General features: G+C 41.8%; 1 protein-coding gene across 3 annotated transcripts in view; it reads left to right on the top strand.

Annotated features, from left to right (window-relative positions):
* Window positions 1-3,083: 3,083 nt before the first annotated feature.
* The window catches only part of VIT (vitrin), a 326,453-nt gene continuing 308,416 nt past the window's right edge, over window positions 3,084-21,120 (top strand). For 2 of the 3 annotated variants that reach the window (XM_073672665.1, XM_073672664.1), the window contains exon 1: window positions 3,084-3,339. The gene's annotated coding sequence lies outside the window, so the exon portion shown is untranslated. The remainder of the gene's footprint in view (window positions 3,340-21,120) is intronic. The other variant, XM_073672663.1, reaches the window with a different exon arrangement.

The following is a 21,120-nucleotide window of genomic DNA, read 5'->3' as shown; positions in this document are numbered from 1 at the left end:
ACACACATTTGCATAATGACCCCTCCTGCCACAGAAAAAAACATGTAACCCTCTTATGCCGTACTGCTGTGGGCCCAAATGGACAAATAGTGACAACTAGTTGTATGGTTCCCCTGGGGACTCGGATTCCGGTATTCCAGAATCCGAATTTCCCTTAAAAAACAGCATCTCGTTATGTCTCTGGTGCAGGTGATGGTCCACACGGATCGCCAGAGACATAGCTGCCTCCAGGGTGGCCGGTGCCTCCTGTAGAGCAAAGGCATCTTTAATCTTTGCAGACAGTCCCTGATAAAATTGACTGCGAAGTGCAGGGTCATTCCACCTCATATCGGTGGCCCACCTCCGAAACTCAGAGCAGTACTGCTCTACTTGCCAGTCTCCTTGCCGGAGGTGACGTATTGTGGATTTGGACAGAGAGATGCGGTCAGGATCATCATACACATGACCCAAGGCACGAAAAAACTCCTCCACAGTCCATAGCGGTAGAGTGCCTGCGGGAAGAGAGAATGCCGAGGCTTGAGTATCACCCTGTAGGAGCGAGATTACTATCCCAACCCTCTGCTCCTCCGAACCTAAAGTGAGGGGACGCAACCTAAAATACAACTTACAGGCCTCTCTGAAGGTTACAAACTTGTCGCGCTCCCCAGAGAGCCTGTCAGGTAAGGCAATCTTAGGCTCCATTAGGATTTGTGGAGGTGTAACAACCCCCGCAGTGGCCATGGGGGGCCATGTCTGCCCGCCGAGCGGAGGTCTGTCACCTCTAAACTGAGCTGATGCAATTGTCCAGCCAAAGCAGCAATAGGGTCCATCTTGGGCAGGAAAAAAATTTAAAGGTCAGTGATACTGTCACGTCGTAAGACGGCGAAACTGGGAAATGGCTGAGTGTTGGGACCTACACTTGTCCATGCCACACTAGAGGGGCCCTGTCTTTCCCTTATCTCAGGGGTACCTCTGATGGTGAGGAGGCCTGAGCCGCCAGCGTCTCCTTATCTCCTGTCCGGGCCCTGACAGTGACCCCCTCTCCCTCCAGGGAGGAAGATAGTACAAAATAATGATACAGTGACAAGACAGAAAAATACAGACAGGGTAAACAGAAATAGCAGTCACACGAAATGAGCACTCAGCCACAGAAGAAACACAAGGGAGTTAAGGAGGGGAAACCAAAAAGGAGAGAATGCAGGTAAACATGCCACAAAACAGCAACCACGATAACTAAGTAAACCTCCAAGCTCCTATACACAACACTCCTCCTTCACTGTCCAAGTCAGGCAGAAGAACTGATCACTGACGCTCCAGGAAGTCAGAGCTGAGTCTATATAGAAAGGGAGAGTAGTTATTCCAAATCAGCTGAGAGACCAGAATCTCAGGAAAAGCCAGCAAACCAAATTAACTCCCGCACTACTGGCAAAAAGCAATAAGTTAATAAACTGGAGAGGAGCTTCGTCCCAGTGTGTGACCTATGCCCAGAACACTGCAGTTCTCTGGAAACTCTTTGTCACGGTAACCCAGTGACAGTAATTCACTCAACTTCCATGGCCTGTATGCAATACTTTATTGCTGAACAAAAAGCATGTTAAGTGCATTTAAAGCTTGATCAACAACATTTAGACAAGCCTATGAAATACTGTGAGAATATAGTCTGGTCAGATGAGACCAAAATTGAACTCTTTGGATGTCATAATACACACCATTTCTGTGGCCAAAAGGCACTGCATATCACCCCAAAAACACCATACCAACAGTGAAGTTTGGAGGTGAGAGCATCATGGTGATTGAAGGAAGGATGAATGGCCAAATGTACCCAGACATTGTTGATAAAAATCTGCTGCCATCTACAAGGATAATGAAGATGAAATGAGGGTGGACATTTCAGCAAAACAATGATCCCAACCAAACACACAGCCATGGAAATTCTCAATTAGTTTTAGAGAAAGAGAAAATAAAGCTGCTAGAATGGCCCAGCTAATCATCTGAAGTGATTCCAAAAGAAAATTTATGGAAGAAACTAAAGCTCAGAGTTCATAGAAGGAGCACACGGAACCTTTAGGATTTAAAAAGTTTTTATGTGGAAGAATGGGCCAAAATTATATCTGAGTGATGCATGCAACTCATTTCTCCATAGATAAGGTGCCTTGAAGCTGTCATCACGAACAAAGGATTTTGTACGAAGTTTTAAATAAATTTCAGTAAGCGCATTCAATACATTTTACCTGTGTCATTTCTCATTATTGCACATAACTTAATTTATGGACATCCATGGTTTGATTTCTTTGCCTGTGTAGATTGGATGGGTTGTTACAGATATCTGGTGAGAATTTCATGTCACTAGCATCTTTAGAAATATATTTACTTAGTATGTTGTTAACATGTTCAATACTTATTTCTCCCGCTCTGTATATCAAGTATACTCCAAAAATCCTGTAAAATCATGATATGTCTTATTTTCAGTGATATACAGTTAGCGTTGCACCCTTACTATAGACCATAAAAATTAGTACTAAATAAAAAGGCTTATAGCTCTAGACCGTATCTGCAATAAGAGCAAAAACTAGCTACTTTTGACCTGGTGGCCAGTTCTCTTTAAGAGAGCTTTAGGAGACTAGAGAAAAATTGGATTTGCTGTTCCAGAAACAGTGCCACTTGTGTCCCTCTTATTGCACTTGAGCCATTCAAGTAATTGGGGCAGAGTTGCAATACATGACACAGTTTATGAAGACTAGCTGTTTCTAATCAGGAAAGAAAACCTTTTTTCTAGTCTTGTATAATCCTTATAATAATATGTTATATAACATTACAGAAGAGTACATACATACCTCTGCGGTTTCAATCGCATGACCCAATTCGTAGATTAATTGCAAGATTGTTTAATGAGCCCATCTAAGATACACAACCAAAGTTTACTCCTGTCTCACACAGTTGACTTTGTCCTTTGTCAGAATTCCATCTCCTTTGCCTCCTGTGTCTTTATTTTACAAGTATTCAATATTTGCTAAAGTGGTAATACCCAGGGCACTGTTGTCAGAGCTTATAAAGAAATCCTGACAAGAGAGAGGGGGAAAGTGGGAGGGAGGGAGTGGAAAATTGAAAGAGGACTGCCTTATTCTGCAGCTCAATCAAAGTGAGGAACTGAGAGTGTGTCAGGGCAGTGTGCCTTTCACTGTGGGGAGAGATCAATGGACATGTTTGATTAGTTTGTAAGGGCACAAGGAAGATTTGGAACCTGCTTACATTGATGGACTAGCGCTAGTACCAACATCTATTGGATTCATTGGAAGTAAATCAAATTTTGCAGGATAGTGAAGCAGTGCACAGGATCATAGCATTTTGTGGATTTTAAAGGTAAGACATTTGACCTGCATTGTACATCTAGAGATGAAGAGCACCTGGATTAGAACTTGCAGATGAATATCTTTGAAGAAAAGTTCTTTTTCGAAGGCTCTTGTTTACAGCACAGAATTACGATTAAAATAAACATTTTTGTGCTTATAATTTCATGTGATCGAAATTTGTTAAATCATTTTGTACTCTGACTGAATCAGTGAAAACTTGTTATTTGCAAGCTGTGAACTGTGCTGTGGGAACTGACATTCCCTGCGACTAGTTATTCCCTAATCTCATTTCATCCTTCTTTACTCGTCCAGTAAGCGGACTCTTGTGATCTACAAAAACTATTTGCTTCATAGTTGTTACTGTGGAACTGATATAAAAATTAATATTTATTCTCTGATTTTTCCTTCTTTTCAGGGTTTTATATTTCCGCTTGCTTATTATTGCTACTCTGTGTACAGGGTATGAGGATCTGTGGGTATTGTAAGGAAGGCACTTTTTACATATAATATTTGTTTTTTTTTAGGATGTGATCTCTGGGGGGAGCAATGAAGGGAGGATAAAGTGTTATTTTTCCATTTTCATCCTTCAATAAGACATGTATACATACTGTATTTATATATCTTTTCTTCATCCATGGACCTAAAGTATATAAGTGAATGCTGCCACCTGCAGCTGCGGTCATTGGATTTTGGGGACCAAATTCAACCTGTATGTATGTAGGACATAAGAATGCTACTATTAAATGGTACTGTGAAATCTTTGATATAGGTGGATAGATAGATGTAAATATTTAACCATTAGGTATGACTTGAGATATTCAGTATTATGTGATAGAGTGAAATTCCATAGATAGATAGATAGTACATATACTGTATAATAGTACATTTACTGTATAATAAATAGATAATACGTATACTGTATAAAAGATAGATAACATAGGTAAAAAAAATGGGGACAGCACTTCAAAGTCAGATGGTAAAAAAATGGATTTTAAACAGCTCATGCAACATTTTGGATCAAAATAGCAGAGCCTTTCCCAATGCTTGAGAAAGGCTGTGCTATTTGGAGCCGAAACTTCGCATGGGCCGATTAAAATATGTTTTCTGACCATCTGACTTTGGAGTCCTGTCCCCATTTTTTTGTATTTACATACAAGAGGCTTTAGTGATAGCCTTTTCGGCTTTGCACCCATTTTTGTATGAAAAGTGCTGTTTTTATTTTTCTATAGATAGATGATAGTTACATTAGGTGGAGTTGTGCATTCTGAGTACATTATTTATACATTGTACATTTGTTGCCAGTACATAAATAACATAAAATATAGTTTTGTACATATATTTAGACTCTGCTGATGTTACATAAACTTTGTGGCTGGGTAGTACTTGACACGACAATATATTTCAGACACTTTTCTACCTTAGTTGAGACTGCTGGAGTAGGAAATAATGAATCCATCACAGCTGCTCATCATTCCTCTACCAGATTAGATTTATGAAAGATCTTGAAAATGTGAGAAGTGTTCAACTAGTATGGACATGAAGCAAATGCCTTGAGCAAACAGTTTGAAGTAGTTTGGAACAGCACAAATGGACTCTGTAGCTGAGAGCTTTGTCAAGATGTGCAAAGACGAAAGGATTACAGCTCACGAGGAGACACATATTGCAACTCTGTTGTGTCAAGATCGACAGCTTCTCAGCTAAAGTATCAATTGTTTGGTACTGAAAAAGACAAAGCTGTCTGCTTATACGTCTGGCTGTGATTTTCTGCTGCGTATCTTGTAGTACACATATCAGTGGTTACATTTTCCATTGATTTGATGCTGTTCTAGTAAAAGCATAAATTTATTTTCTCACTCTACTTGGACTGTGCTATAGCAAATATCAGAAATTTAAAGCCAAAAAATGTCAAGAGATTCCCTTTTGCATCTTGTTTGCCTGGTAAACTTGGGAATACATTTTTTTTTTCACAGTAGTAATAAGCGTTGTCAGCTGCACTCTTCAATACAGGAATGTCCTTTAATGGGAGTCAATGAGAATAATAAATAAATAATAATAATAAAGAAAATTTGTTAATATTTTATTCTGAAACTGGAAAATTTTCCATTTAAAGGTAATCTGTCAATAGGATTAACCCTCTGTCTATATGGGCATGTAGGTCATAAGAAGCTGAATAAAATGACACCTTAATATCTGCGATCCGATGTCTTATTCCAGAGAAATCCATGTTTTTCTTGAATGTAAAAGAGCTGTAAAGAACTAATGGCCGGACACTGATCTGCCTCCACAGATTATTTTTAATAAAAGGGGGAGTTACCAGTGAGACAGGTAACTAACACAAAACAGTATAAATTAACCTTGTCTTCTTGCAGACACATTTTTTGCAGCTCTCTGAGCTCTGCTGTATTGTAACAATATTTTAACCAACCCTGTCTGTTTATGAGATGGAAGCTGAAGCTGAGAGGAACCTGCAGATGTGTCAGGTATAATCACACACAGCTCTGCAGTGAGATCAGGAGAGCAGAGAGCGGCCATTATATATCACACTTGTAATTTCTGTCTTACTTAAAATATGCTCTGGGGGCAGATTCTCATGCTGATCAGTGTCTGACCCATAATCCTGAACAGCTCATTTACACATAAGAAAAACATGGTTTCTCTAGAATAAGACATCAGATCATAGATATCAAGTTATCATTTTATTAAACGTTCTATGACCTTCATGTTCATATAGACGGCTTAGGAGGGTTGATTCTACTGACAGATTCTCACTAAGCATGATAGTTGTTGACCAAACAATGGTTTTGGCTGTCATCTATCTCTCCCAACTTCTCCACACACAGAAGTACTTGCTCTTCTGAGCACACCAGAGACGCTGTCGGTCTCTACCGGCTGCAGTTTGATTTCAGACTGCCGATTGAGAGATAAAACATGCCAGTTTCTTGTCTCTCTTGACATCATCTGCCCAATGTTCGGCCAGCGTTAGTCTAATGCTTATGGGCGCCTTAACTGTATTAAAACTAAAAGGGCCTAATTTATGAAAACTGTCTAATAGTAAGTCTCTCATGGTTGCCAATAAGAACAAATCAGAGCTCAGCTTTTATTTATGAAACTTCCTCTGGAAATGAAGCTTGAGCTGTGCTTTTGATATCGGTAAAAGACAACGTTTTAGTCATAATGGAACACTTTAAATACTTTGGATAAATGAAGCCATCCTGTGTTTTTTTTACCAATAGCAACATATTCTAATGTGATAACATTTTCTTGGCCCCTTTATCTTCAGCGTATGTACTCCTATCTTAAGTATAGTCCAGATTGTGAATTCTTCCATAAACATCACACCATGACAGCATTGCTTGCTAACCTATTACATCACTGAATGAATGGTTCCAAAAAGCAAGAATACTGGTTTGATGCACTATATCCATTATTCGACCATAGTTTCTATTACATATCTTGGTATTTTCTTGGAAATCCAGTTTAAACACTATACAATTGTGATAATGATAGAGGTTAATACCTTTACTGGGGAGAGGGGAGAAGACACAAACTGAATGCCATTTAGCCACATACAGAAAAAAACACTGCCGTTGACCTGATTAACACTGTCAGGACCACAAAATGCTAAGAGCTGAAGTTTTGCTAGTTTCTGATTCTGATTTCTGCTAATATTTTAAAAGATCTAAATTTATCATATTAAAGTAAGGTCACACATTTCTCTCCATCCGAGAAAAACGGTCAGATTGTTCTCATCAGAGTTTGTTCAGAGCGGCATTCAATTTTCTCGGATGTGGAGAGAAAGTTAAAAAAAAAAGGTTTTCCACCTTCTCCATTCTATCAGTCTGTGAAAATCAGACCACACCCAAGTGCGGTCTGATTTTTTTTTTATGGACCAATGAACTTGCATTGCCGATTTTGATCTAACATTCGGATCAAAATCAGACGTGTTTCCAATAGTTTCCATGAACCACTCGGTGCAGACATGTGCACAGCCCACAGAATATCATAGATATGAGTGTTATCCAGGAAAACCACGGATACAACTTGTACAAGAAAATAGCTCATGTGAAGGAGCACTTCAAATGATAAATTAAATGATTTAATTAAAAAAACAGGGTACAAGTACTTTTTTAATCAGCATTTGTGTCTGCTACATGCTCTGATTCTTTCCTGTCTGATACATGGTCTGGTTTGAAGCCATCATTTTGATGAATCTGGCATAGGCTAACAACAATGCTGGATTGCACCTCCATTGTTTTCATATAATTTTAGTTAAAAAAGAATGGTGGAAAAGCTCATCTTCATTCAAATAAGCTTTGCAATTCACTACCCTAACAACTCTAATTACAAATCTCATTGAATAAGTAAAATAACAAATAATGTTTAAACTTGCATAAAACCATATTGTTACATACTGTTGGATATATCCTCAATATGCAAATATCTCCACTGCTAAAGTAGGACTTTCTAATCTTCCCCCTTCCCAACCCCCATAAGTAGTCATACATGGACACATTTTAGAGACAATAACGAAAATAGAATTGAAAATAGTCAACCACACAATTACTGAAATTCAGTATAATAATAGTGTAACATAAGACTAGTGGAGGTCAAATGAAAACCTGCTGCCTATGATGAAATACCTTGATATGTCCTACAAAGCAGTGATGAATATTTTGACTTTCTCTGCTCTATCTTCTCTAGTCTCCTGCTATATATAAGTTTGAGTACCCATGGGAGACTAGTAGCCCAATCACAATTGTAGCAATATGTTTTATTGACAGATAACATTGCCTAATAAGTTATAATGAACCACATACAAATGGGATACCTGTTACATATGCCAGAACTTACAAGATCAAAGGGCTTTATGATGGTATCTTCTATAAAAACATACAGGAATACAGTCTGTATGACGATTAGTAGGGATTAGGCTTTTCAGGATGTAAACCACCAAACCGTACACTCTGATTTAGAATAGCCTGAGGCCCCTTCCTCTTTATGCCTGATGCCTGCTTATACTTTGCTTTGTTTGCATTCTTGATAAACCATAGCAAAAAAACATAATTTGTAAAATATCAGCAAATGGGTAAAGGCTGGAACTTACTAAATCAAATGAGTAAAAAAACAACAATATGGTATTTTTAATAATGACACATTTTTTATTTCATATGCTTTTAATAGGGCACTCCTTGTCGAGTAAGCCGCTGTGGGTTGTACTCAAATATTTCTCCAGTCATCATCTGGCACACTGTTCCCAGCTCCCACAAAGTTCCATCTACTGCCATTTCACCTAGAATGGTGCTCATTTCAACTCACATCTATTTGGGGCTTTGAGAATACGGAGATTTTTTATCATCACTGAACTTTAAAGTTTTCTGTCAACAGCCATATAAGTGAATGAGGTTTTACGTTTATTTATTTAATTTGTTTGCATTTGGTAAGGGGTATAATAGGAAAACTAAGATGCAAGGCCTGGGGTCCTGTATAAGGCCCCAACCTGACTTAAAAATGCATAAGCAGCCTACCTGCAATCACATCGGGGGCAATGAGCTAACAGAGGGACCCTCTTTCCCTATTCTAACCTTTTAGACAAGGAAATTATGGTCTGAGGTAAAAAAAAATTTTAGTTTTCAAAAGTGTAACTAGATAAGTCAAGCCATGCAATGCTATACACTTTGGTGGACACATGAGAATATACTGTATGTACTATTCTTAATCCTATTAATAATGAAAGACATACAACAAGTTGGATAAAACAGGCAGAAATCCTTTATCAAGGATAATTGTTAAATGTCGGGTGTTTGCAGGATTTGAAATGGGTTCAGAACCATCACTGGATTCTGTAGTCTCCCATTTTGGTCCAGCTGAGGCTGATGCTGCTCAGCATCATCATCAGTCCCAACACCTAGTTAGTGCACGAGATGTACAAGTTGTCTCTCAGGTCTTTGTTCCTAGCAACATGAAGCGTAGGTTGTGGAGGGAAACAGGGCTGCTACAGCCTAAGTCCAGGATTCACTGCACTTAGCATGCCCGTGACATGGCGGACCGTGATTGGTGGTTTGGGAGTCAGCTGATCCGGTGACCTGGCACCGCCTGATTGGTCGCGGGTGACGTCACCAATAATGCGACGGTGGGCAGGGCTTAATCTTTAAATAGCCCGCCCACAAACATGCCGGCGCACTCTGATCATTGAGCTGTGATGGTGTTGTTGTGTGGACGCTTGGTCGTTTGGGCTCCACGTGTGCTTTAGCTTCTGTCAGGCAGGTTTAGCGGGGATAGGCAGCCTTAGATGGAGGGAGGCAGGTAGCTTCGTCTGACAGTCTGGCTCTGACAAAGGGGCCGCCATACACCCCGAGCAGTCTGCAGACGCCGTATTCCCGGCACTGCCTGTAAGCCACGTGGAGAGATACTCCTCAGTCCGGTAGCACGCCGGCTGGGAGCACGTATACGCCGCTGTGTATCACACGCGCATCCTAGCGCCTGCTGTGTAGTCTCTGTGCTGTAAACAGGGCTACAGATACATTATTTATCGCACATCTCTCGTGCAGTTAACGGAGATAGTGCGAATCCCTATTCCCGTTCCAGTGTGCAGTAACACGGAAGGGATTGTTATTTAAGTTGGTTGTTTTACCTTCTCACCCTGAAGGTGTTCGGCCGCAGTCCTCCAGGCTGCATCGCGGACTCCGGGTTCGGTTGCTTTCCATTATTTAATAAAGTTGTTTGCAACCGTCCCCTTAACAGTATCAGAGTGCCAGGGTCTTGCCGAACATGGCTGACAACCAGCAACTGCAGCGCTATATACAGCAACTTGAGGCCAGACTTAGGACTCTGGAACAAGCTGCCCTGGTGGCTGATATCACTGCAGTAGCTACCCAGGCAGTTTCTCAAGCAGCCAATCTGGTTAACTCGGCTGCGGTGAATGCTGCGGCAGCTGCAACCGCCCCATTACCCCGTTTTGCTCTCCCAGAAAAATTTTCTCGCGACAGCAAATCCTGCAGAGATTTTATTAATCTGTGCTCCATTCAGTTGGAGATGATGGAGGCACGGTTCCCCTCCAAAAGGGCCAAAGTGGGTTTTGTCATTTCATTACTTTCTCACAGGGCCTTGGAGCTACACCCCTGTTGGAGCGGAGTGACCTGGTAGTGGCTAATGCTGGTCTCTTTCTTACAGCCCTAAAAAAATGTCTTCCTAGGTCCTCAGGTCACACATGATACGGCTCTTAAGCTTCTTGCGTTGGTCCAGGGTTCGGTCACCGCCAGCCACTATGCCATCCAGTTCAGAACCTTAGCGGCTGAATTGGATTGGTCTGAGCGTTCTTTAATCCCGGTGTTCTGGAAGGGTCTGGCTGAGCATATTAAAAATGCTCTATCTACCAGAGAGATTCCAACCTCCCTGGAGGAGTTAATCTCTCTCACTAACCGAATAGATTTGCGTCATGCAGAACACAAGTTAGAGCTGGAGGTCCCCAGACCTCAGTGTCGGTTGGCACCATCCTTCTCTAGACCGATTTCCAAACCCGTGACCCCCGACCTGGAGCCTGAGGCTATGGATATATCCCAGACTGAGTCTAGCCCTCTCGTTCCTGACCTGCACATCTCTTGGAGTAGCCCATTAATAAGGGTTGCAAGCAGTCGGGAAAACGAGTGTGTCTAACCGCCGTTGGAGGAAGTGTGTTAGATTCTGGGGCTCCTTCCTCCAAATTATTGTATAAGGTGACATTGTTCTTTGGAACAACCACGGTTACTGCCAAGGCGTGGGTGGATTCTGGCGCTGATGGCAATTTTTTGTCCTCTACGTTTGCCCAAAAGCACGCCATCCCTATACAGTTACTGCCAAGACCAATGAACATTAGGGTAGTCAACGGTTCACTCCTGGACACGCAAATCACCCACCAGTCGATTCCCCTCACCATGTAATTTCCTCAGGGTCACCGGGAGGTTATCTCCTTTCTTATTATTCCCGGTGGATTAGATGAGGTGCTATTGGGTCTTCCATGGTTACGTTGTCACACTCCACACATTGACTGGAATACGGGGAGAATTTCTTCCTGGAGCGAGAATTGTGTGTCTCAGTGTATGGTTACAGTCACATGGAGGGTAGTCTCTGAGCCTTCTACCGATGTGGCCCCCGGCACAGATCCTCTGTCTGTCCCCGAGACCGAGGTCCTGTCAGATTATATCAAAAAGAACCCTCGGGTAGACCTTTTGTCCCGGTCCATGCATACAGCTGAGGACGATGACGAGCCCAGGCTCACTATTCCTTCGGGAAGTATGCAAGGGTGGCTCCAGTGTCCTTAAACCAGGTCCCATCGGGGAGGACGTTCGTTCCCCCTAATCTACAAAATGAGGTGCTCTCCTGAGCACGTGTCCCTAAGATCGGAGCTCATTTTGGGGTCAAACGTACCAAAAAGTTCCTTCAACGGTCCTATTGGTGGCCCCGGTGGCGCCAGGACGTTAAGGAATATGTTCTTGCGTGTGTCTCCTGTGCGAGAGGTAAATCATCCCGTCAAAGTCCGGCTGGTCTTCTCCACCCGTTACCAGTGGTGGACTCTACAGATCTGACTCCGCTTCTTCTGAATAATGGCCAACATCCGCGCGTTCCGGTTTCTATGCCAGTTCCCTCTATGGAACCTGGGTCAGAGATTTGGCTCTGGAGGCGTGGGAGGTTTGGGACAATACCCAGGATGCTATATTTGCCTCCAAGAATTGAATGAGAGAGTCGGCTGACACTATTCGTCGTCGTGCTCCCGTATTCCATCCTGGCAACAGAGTGTGGCTCATGGCTCGCAATACTAAAGTACGCTGGGAATCTGCTAAGTTTGCCCCCCCCCCCGCTTTATTGGTCCTTTCAAAATTTTGGCCCAAGTAAACCCTGTAATGTACCGTTTACAGTTACCATGACACCTGAGGAGTCACGACACTTTCCATGTATCGCTCCTTAAACCCGTTCGCCTGACAAAACTCGCTGAACCCCAACCTGCTACTGATACCAGGGGTGATAATCTCGAGGTGCAGGCTATTATGGGGTCTAAGATGGTTCGTGGAAAAAAAGGTTACCCAGTACACTGGAGGGGCTATGGATCTGAGGATCATCCCTGGGAACCGGTGGACCACATTCATGCTCCCCTGCTCTTTGATGAAAATGAGCATCAAGTGGAGGAGGATATTAGAAGGGGAGATAATGTTAGGCATCAGGCGTTTGCTGGATTTGAAATGGGTACAGAACCATCAGTGGATTCTGTGGTCTCCCATTCCAGTTCAGCCAGGGCTGATGCTGCTCAGCATCATCATCAGTCCCAAAGCCTAGCTTGTGCATGAGATGTACAAGTTGTCTCCCTGGTCTTTGTTCCTAGCAACATGAAGTGTAGGTTGTGGAGGGAAACAGGGCTGCTACAGCCTAAGTCCAGGATTCACTGCACTGAGCATGCCCGTGACATAGCGGACCGTGATTGGTGGTTTGGGAGTCAGCTGATCCGGTGACCTGGCACCACCTGATTGGTCGCGGGTGACGTCACCAATAGTGCGACGGTGGGCAGGGCTTAATCTTTAAATAGCCCGCCCACAAACATGCCGGCGTGCTCTGAGCATTGAGCTGTGATGGTGTTGTTGTGTGGATGCTTGGTCGTTTGGGCTCCACGTGTGCTTTAGCTTCTGTCAGGCAGGTTTAGCGGGGGATAGGCAGCCTTAGATGGAGGGAGGCAGGTAGCTTCATCTGACAGTCTGGCTCTGACAAAGGGGTCGCCATACACCCCGAGCAGTCTGCAGACGCCGTATTCCCGGCACCGCCTGTAAGCCACGTGGAGAGATACTCCTCAGTCCGGTAGCACGCCGGCTGGGAGCACGTATACGCCGGCGTGTATCACACACGCATCCTAGCGCCTGCTGTGTAGTCCCTGTGCTGTAAACAGGGCTATAGATTCATTATTTATCGCACATCTCTCGTGCAGTTAACGGAGATAGTGCGAATCCCTATTCCCGTTCCAGTGTGCAGTAACACGGAAGGGATTGTTATTTCAGTTGGTTGTTTTACCTTCTCACCCGGAAGGGTGCTCGGCTGCAGTCCTCCAGGCTGCATCGCGGACCCCTGGTTCGGTTGCTTTCCATTATTTAATAAAGTTGTTTGCAACCGTCCCCTTAACAGATAATAATAATGCAATAAATTAATCAATTAAACCATTACAAATTAGGTTTCATAATGATTCAGTCCTTAATTGACTCAAGATGATTATTCAATCCATTTATAAATAACCATAAACCCGCAGCTAGAGAGGTGGGTTTTACCTCCCTTCAACAAAGCAATGTGACGGAATAGGACTTAAAAAAGGTGGAGGGTGGGTCGGGAAAACTTTCAGTTCTCTGAACAGGAATGCACGGAGGGTCCTGGATCCAGGGTTATATATGGTCAGGAGAAACCCTCCTTCATGCTACATCCTCCAATCATCTGAGCCAGATTTTGTGGGAAAACCATCTCCAGGGATTCCACTTCTGCCCAGTGACCTGGTCTGGTAAGTCTTCAAATCTTCATCAACCCTTAATGAACTCAGAGACATAATATGATTAGAAGCAGATAATGATTAAATTGATGTAACCAACATAAATAAGTCCAATATTCCCATGAGCCCCCTTACCCTTAGTGACCAGAAGCTTTACATTTACCAATTATATTACATTGCCATCTGTGATGATTACCTGGATATTCAGTGACATCCAGAGGCTAAAGTGTGAATTATATTGTCACCAGAGACTTAAGGTCCATTTACATGGGCCAACCAGTGGCTCGATATGACCACCGATTGGTACACTTTTACCAATTAGCAATTTAGTGGTTGTTTAAATGCCAGGCAGACCAAAGTAAACGGCTGCCATAGTTATCATCAGAATGAGTTTTCTTTGCACAGGTCAAAGCTCCACTAGGAACGATGACTTATTACGCTGCAAATGCTTTGTACAAAACATTTGTTGTTTAGGTGATCGGTAGCCTGTTTATGGGATAAGATAATAATAAAATGAGGAATCTTAGCAATGCCCATTCACAATTATCAAAATTTGTTTTCCCACAAATGCATTTATCACTCCCAACAATCTTAAGAAGGGAAGGGCCTAAAGTTCACTGGAGTGGTAATGTGTATGTGTCCGGTCCATCAACCTCTTTGGGATTGACAAAGATAACAGAATGGGTCATCGCCATCAGTCCCATAGAAGTGAATAGATCAGTGGTCTCACTCCATTCACACTTCAGGTGATAGATTTATCTAGTGGGAACCCCCTTTATCAATAAGTGAGACTGTAGATATTTCTATTAGATCTACTGTATGTACAAATCTATTAAAAAGGGACAGACTTTGCTGTGTTATAACGAAGCTGTTTACAAGCTGCTAGGGAAGCGAACGCTTTACATGGAGGAAATGGAGCAGACTGCAAGCATGACGATGGCTATTTCACATTGGCCTGGACTATGATAATGTTTGAAATTTTACATTTTCTGGATAACTTGAAAGTTTTATATTATTTGAAACGGTTGAGTACCATAATTCTTTGCAATATGAAGTCCCTGTTGCGTTGACCACATTATATGAATGATTAATGTCTGTGGAGTACTGACAAACTTTTACTTTTTCTTTTTTGGATGTGCTTCACTCTAGAATTTAGTAAGGCTATGTGCCCACGATGCAGAAATGCTCCGGATTTTTTCCTGAGCGTTTCTGCATCTCCCTGGCAGAAACAACGCATGCGGATTGTACATGCGTTTTTTCTGCCAGGGACAAGCAGAAGTGCAGCATTCTTCACATGCATTTCCGCATGCGGGTTGTCAAGCGCTTTCCAAGCGATTTTAGCATCACTTGGAAAGTGCTTGACAACTTGGTCACACTATATAAATCCATGCAAAAGGTATGGATTTATATAGTGTGACCGAAACAATAGTAAAAAAAAAATATTATACTTGCCTTCCGATGGCTCCCGGTGTCTTTATCCGATGCGTCCTGACTTGCCGGCAGCTCTCGGTACACTACAGGACCTAATAGTCCTTTAGCCTAATAGTTGTGGCCACAAGATAAACAAAAGTTTGACAATTTAATAAGGTCATAGTCTGCAGTATTCCCAATTAATAATTTGCCTCTAAAAGAGGAAAGAAATGAGTGGAGGAACCTATGGAAGCCGGGTCTCTTCAAATCTCATACATGTCTGCGGCTTTCTTCAGCTGTACTTACAGATACAGGTGCATCTCACTAAATTAGAATATCATCAAAAAGTTAATTTATTTCAGTTCTTCAATGCAAAAAGTGAAACTCTTATATTATATAGAGTCGCTACAAACAACAGAGTGATCTATTTCAAGTGTTTATTTCTGTTAATGTTGATGATTATGGCTTTCAGCCAGTGAAAACACAAAAGTCATTATCTCAGTAAATTAGAATACTTTATAACAACAGCTTGAAAAATGTTTTTACAATCTGAAATGTTGGCCTACTGAAATGTATGTTCAGTAAATGCACGCAATACTTAGTCGGGGCTCCTTGTGCATCAATTACTTCATCAATGCGACGTGGCATGGAGGCGATCAGCCTGTGGCACTGCTGAGGTGTTATGGAAGCCCAGGTTGCTTTGATAGCAGCATTCAGCTCGTCTGCATTGTTGGGTCTGGCGTCTCTGATCTTCCTTTTGACAATACTTCATAGATTCACTATGGGGTTAAGGTCAGGCGAGTTTGCTGGCCAATCAAGCACAGTGATACTTTTGTTTTTAAACCAGGTATCGGTACTTTTGGCAGTGTAGACAGGTGCCAAGTCCTGCTGGAGAAGGAAATTTCCATCTCCAAAAACCTTGTCACCAGACGGAAGCATGAAGTGCTCTAAAATTTCCTGGTAGACGGCTGTGGTGACTTTGGTCTTGATAAAACACAGTGGACCTACACCAGCAGATGACATGGCTCCCCAAACCATCACTGATTGTGGAAACTTCACACTAGACCTTAAGCAGCTTGGATTGTGTGCCTATCCAATCTTCCTCCAGATTTTGGAACCTTATGGAGTGTGTCAATGACTGCCTTCTGGACATCTGTCAAGTCAGCAGTCTTCCCCATGATTGTGGAGCCCACTGAAACAGACTAAGGGACCTTTTTAAACGCTTAGGAAGCCTTTACAGGTGTTTTTTGTTAATTATTTTAACCCCCTTAAAGCCCAAGACGTACTAATATGTATCTGCGCCCTGGGACTTAAGAGCCTGATATGTATTAGTACGTCTTGGCGATCGCGCTCGCACACAGGCTGTGAGGGCGCGATCGCCGCTGGGTGTCAGCTGATTGTCACAGCTCAAATCCATTGCTATGTGCAGGGAGCGGTCCCGCACCACTCCCTGCAAATTAACCCCCGCAATGCTGCGATTGAAGTCGATCGCAGCATTGCGGTGGCAAGGGGAAGTGATCGGGATACTCACCTCTCCTGCCGGCGTCCAGTGATGTCTGCCGCGGCTTCACGGATGTTGCCATGATGACCCGATGTTGTCATGACAACATCCGGGTCACCAGACAGCAGGAAGATATTTTGGTCATGCGCAGTGCATGACCAAAGTATCTTCTGCATCTGCAGCACTGACAGCCTGTATAGCACAGGGATGATGCTCCATCCCTATGTTATACATGCGATTAAAATGAAAAAAGTGAAAGTCCCATAGTGGGACAAAGAATAAAAGTAAAAAAAGTGTTTAAAAATGAAAAAAAAAAAATTGTAAAATTATTAAAAAATAAAAATAAAATAATCACCAAAAATAAAAATATAATGTACCCATCAATAAATATTATTTTGAAAACAAAACAAAACAATAAAAGTACACATATTTGGTATTGCCATGTCCGGAACAACCTGACCTATAAAAGTGTGCCACTAGTTAACCCCTTTAGTGAACACGTCTTCTTGTCCTGCAAAAAACAAGCCGCCATACTGCTCCATCAGCCGAAAAATAAAAAAGTTATAGCTCTCAGAATAAGGGATGCAAAAAAATATTTTTATTCTATAGAATAGCTTTTATTGTGTAAAAGCGCCAACTCATAGAAAAACTATATAAATGTGGTACCGCTGTAAACATACTGACCCAAAAAATGAAGCTACTTTATAAATTTTATCACACAGCATAAAAAAATGTAAAAAAATAACAATTCCTGAATTGTTGTTTTTTGTTTATTCTGCCTCCCAAAAATCGGAATAGAAAGCAATCAAAAAATGTCACATGCCTGAAAACTGCACCAATAAAAACGTCAACTCTTCCCGCAAAAAACAAGCCATCATATGACTCTGTCGGCCAAAATATGGAAAAATTATAGCTCTCAAAATATGGCGATGTAAAAACTAGATTTTACAAAAAAATGCGTCTTTTAGTGTGTGACAGCTGTGAATCATAAAAATGATTCTGGTATCGCTGTAATCGCATCGACCCGAAGAATAAAGTCGTCTAATCACTTATACCGCACGAGGAATGGCGTAAAAAATAAACTCTAGGGTTAGGGTTGGGGTTAGGGTTGGGTTAGGGTTGGGCTAGAGTTAGGGTTGGTCTAGGGTTAGGGCTAGGGTTAGGGTTGGGCTAGGGTTAGGGTTGGGGTTGGGCTAGAGTTGGGCTAAGGTTAGGGTTGGGGTTAGGGTTAGTGTTGGGCTAGGGTTAGGGTTGGGGTTGGGGTTGGGATTTTTTCAAAAGTAAAAAAAAAAGATGACGATATGGCGACTAGTGTTGATCGCAAGTGCTCGCTACTTGATTTTGCATCGGGTGCTCGGGTATGCACTGAGTATCGCGTGTGCTCAAGTGACATGCTCGAGTCTCTGCCCCATATGCTTTGCGGCCAAAAAAAACTTGCGGGGATTGCCTACCATGCACGAGAAATCCCTGCATGTTTTTTTTGGGTGTCTAATAACCATGAAACATGTGGGCGGGGACTCGAGCATGTCACTCGAGCACCCGCGATACATGGTGCATACCTGAATACCCGATGCAAACTCAAGTAGCGAGCACTTGCGCTCAAGACTAATGACAACTTATTCAATATGATGACCTAATGTTATCAAATTCTGTCGTACCTCTGGGTTCAAAATGTTCACTATACCCCTTAATTAAATCCTTGAGAGCTGTAGTTTCCAAAATGTGGTCATTTGTGGATGACCCCACTATTTAGGCACATCAGGGGCTCTCCAAACGCGACATGGCTTCTGCTTTCGATTGCAGCCAACTTTGCGTTCAAAATGTCACACAGTGCTCCTTCCCTTCTGAACTCTGCCGTGCGCCCAAACACTGTATTTTCCCCACATATGGGGTATTGGCGTACTCAGGAGAAATTGCACAAAAGTTTTTGGGGTCCATTTTCTCCTCTTATCCATGTGAAAATAAAAAAATTGGGGCTAAAACATCATTTTTGTGGAAAAAGTTTGACTTTTTTTATTTTCACGGCTCCATGTTATAAACTTCTGTAAAGCACTTGGGGGTTCAGGGTGCTCACCACACATCTAGATAGGTTCCCTGAGGGGTTTAGTTTCCAAAATGGTGTCACTTGGGGGGATTCCACTGTTTAGGCACATCAGGGGCTCTCCAAATGCAGCATGGCGTCCGCTAATTATTCAAGCATATTTTACATTCAAAAAGTCAAATGCCGCTTCTTCCCTTCCAAACTCTGCCGTGCACCCAAACAGTAGTTTTTCCCCACATATGGGGTATCTGCGTGTTCAGGTAAAATTGCACAACAAATTTTGGGGTCCATTTTTTCCTGTTACCCCTGCGAAAATAAAAAAAAATTGGATCTAAAATAACATTTTTGTGAAAAAAGTTAAATGCTAATTTTTTTCTTCCACATTCCAAAAATTCCTATGCAGCACCTGAAGGGTTAATAAAGTTCTTGAATGTGGTTTTGAGCACATGGAGGGGTCCAGTTTTTAGAATGGTGTCACTTTTGGGTATTTTCTGTCATAAAGGTCACTCAAAGTCACTTCAAATATGATGTGGTCCCTAAAAAAATGGTTTTGTAAATTTTGTTGGAAAAATGAGAAATCGCTGGTCAACTTTTAACCCTTATAGCTCCCTAATAAAAAAAAAAAATTTGGTTCAAAAATTGTGCTGATGTAAAGTAGACATGTGGGAAATGTTATTTATTAACTCTTTTGTGTGACATATCTCTCTGATTTAAGGGCATAAAAATTCAAATTTTGAAAATTACAAATTTCCGTTTTTTCCACAAATAAACGCAAGTGATATAAAAGAAATTTTACCACAATCATGAAGTACAATGTCATGAAAAAACAATCTCAGAATCAGGCGGATCCGTTTAAGCTTTCCAGAGTAATTACCTCATAAAGTGACAATGGTCAGAATTGTAAAAATTGGCTGGGTCATTAACGTGCAATCCACCTTGGGTTGTAAAGGGGTTAATTTACTGAGATAATGACTTTTGTGTTTTCATTGGCTGTAAGCCATAATCATCAACATTAACAGAAATAAACACTTGAAATAGATCACTCTGTTTGTAATGACTCTATATAATATGAGTTTCACTTTTTGTATTGAAGAACTGAAATAAATTCACTTTTTAATGATATTGTAATTTAGTGAGATGCACCTGTAGCTCCTCTTGTTTCTGCTGATCTTCAGCTCCTCGGTGTACCTTGTGATAGGACCACTCCCTCAGCTGCTTTCAGAAGTAGACTCAGGACACAGTTTCCTCTGCTGGTTTATTCTACGGCATAAAGCTCTGCTGATTCAGCAAAATAAACACGGCCTTCTTGGCATAACGGCAAAACAAAAGGTAAACGGTAGCACAGTCCATGGCTTTCCAGTCTGGAGACCTTGCCTCTCCAGACACAACAGAAAAGAAATAGTGACTGAACATTTAACCTAGCTCAGCCACACCCTGTGGGGAGGTAGGGTGTATGACTTACCACCTGATCTCTATGCCATTCACACAAAACCACTCCCTTCGCAATGGTGATTACATCCCCAACACATAACATGCTGGGGAAAAGTTGTAGGTTCAGTTCACACAGGCTAGCAGCCGTAGTGACATATACCTCTCCTCACATATAACACCAGTTACCCGGTCACAACGTGAACCTTCTTCTGGACTTCCACTCATGTGCAGTGCACCTTTGAAGCCAAGTAGAGTTCACCCAGCTTCAGTGGCGCAATGATGTGACTGAAAAAAGCCGCGCACATGTATGAGATTTGCAGAGAGTTGGCAATCACACCACTCTTTCAAATCATGTTATCTCACGCACAGGGGCATGATAATATGCAGAGGGACAACTAGTCTGGGGAAACTAATGCCCCATTGACTAGTCAAAAGGTTGATTTGCATAAGTTTCTAAATACGTTTTTTAAATGTGTTTAGGTGACTAAGGATATAAAAGGCTTGTAAGGCAGAGAAGTTAGCATTACATATACAAATGCTGGTGAGTTGGAGGGTATGGGGGACATTTCAAGTCCTTTTTAAAGAATCATAGACACATCAATTTTTTAAGTACACTGGAAAAAGTGCACCAAACTGTCCATGAATTTACAGTTGGCTAACTTGTTTCACCTAACAGATTCTTGTGTGACTACTGCTGTGTGCCCATCTACAATATTTAAAGAATTTTATACTTTGGTGTTTTTGTTGAAAGTTAGGAAGAAAATGTTTCATGAACATATGATTGCTTGTTCAAGAACTCTTCAGGCTCCTAGTGGGAAAAAAAGTTCTACTAACTAGAGATGATATAAAATAAATAAATTCAATTGGAATTGAATTCTACTCGAATTTTTAAAAAAAAAATGTATTCACCAAAATG

This window comes from Phyllobates terribilis, unplaced genomic scaffold, assembly GCF_046119375.1.
Source record: "Phyllobates terribilis strain yellow unplaced genomic scaffold, ASM4611937v1 Scaffold_3__8_contigs__length_932513732, whole genome shotgun sequence".
Classification (NCBI taxonomy): domain Eukaryota; kingdom Metazoa; phylum Chordata; class Amphibia; order Anura; family Dendrobatidae; genus Phyllobates; species Phyllobates terribilis.
This window is presented reverse-complemented; position numbering and strand designations above follow the sequence as displayed.